The following is a 1,371-nucleotide window of genomic DNA, read 5'->3' on the forward strand; positions in this document are numbered from 1 at the left end:
ACCAATGCTCAAAAATCAGTTGCATTTCTATACACTAACAAAGAACACTCTTAAAAGGGAATTAAGAAAAAAATCCATTTACAATAGCATCCAAAAGAATAAAATACTTAGGAACAAACTTAACCAAGGGGATGAAAGACTTGTACAATGAAAACTAAAAAACTTGGCTGAAAGAAATTAAGACAAAAATAAACAGAAAGATACCTTGTGTTCATGGACTGTATGACTTTAAATTACTAAGATGTCAGTACAGCCCAAAGTGATCTACAGATTCAATGTAATCCCTGTCAAACCTCCAATGATGTTTTTTGCAGAAATGGAAAAATCCATCCCAAAACTCATACAGAACCTTAAAGCCAAAAAATCTTGAAAACAAAGAACAAGTTTGGAGGTCTCACACTTCCTGGCTTCAAAACTTACTGTAAAGCTACAGTAATCAAAATAGTGTGGTATTAGCACAAAGACAGCCATATAGACGAAAAGAATAGAACAGAGAGCCCAGAAATAAACACATATATGGTCAAATGATTTTTGACAAGGGTGCCAAGACCATGCAGTAGGTAAAGGACAGTCTTTTCAACATTTAATGTTGGGAAAACAGAATATCACATGCAAAAGAATGAAGTTGGATTCTGCCCTTACACCATACACAAAAATTAACTCAAAATTGATCAGAGCCATAAATGTAAGAGATAAAACTATAAAACTCTTAGAAGAAAACATATGGCAAAACTCCATGACATTGGATCTGGCAATAATTTTTTGGATGTAACACCAGAGGAACAAGCAAAAAGAGAAAAGATAGCTAAGTTGGACTTTATCAAAATTAAGTGTCTTTTGTGTGTCAAAAGACACCATCAACTGAGTGAAAAGGCAACCCATAGAATGGGAGAAAATATTTGCAAATCATGTATCTGATAAGGGATTGATATCCAGAATATATAAAGAATGCCTACAACTCAACAACAACAAAAGCAACTGATTAAAAAGTTATCAAGGACTTCCCCGGCAGTCCAGTGGTTAAGACTGCCCACTTCCACTGCAGGGGGCGTGAGTTTGAACCCTGGTCGGGGAACTAAGAGCCCACATGTTGTGCGGCGCAGCCAGAAAAAAAGTTATCAAAAGCCTTGAACAGACATTTCTCCAAAGAAAATATACAAATGGCCAATAAGCACATGAAAAGATGTTCAGTATCACTAACCATTAAGGTAATGCTAATCAAAACCACAATGAGATACCACTTCACACCTATTAGGGAGATTATTATCAAAAACAAAAACAGAAAATAATAAATGTTGGTGAGGATGTGGAGAAACTGGAACACTTGTGCATTCCTGGTAGGAATGTAAAATGGAATACTCACTACGGAAA

This window comes from Eubalaena glacialis, chromosome 6 (genome assembly GCF_028564815.1).
Source record: "Eubalaena glacialis isolate mEubGla1 chromosome 6, mEubGla1.1.hap2.+ XY, whole genome shotgun sequence".
Classification (NCBI taxonomy): domain Eukaryota; kingdom Metazoa; phylum Chordata; class Mammalia; order Artiodactyla; family Balaenidae; genus Eubalaena; species Eubalaena glacialis.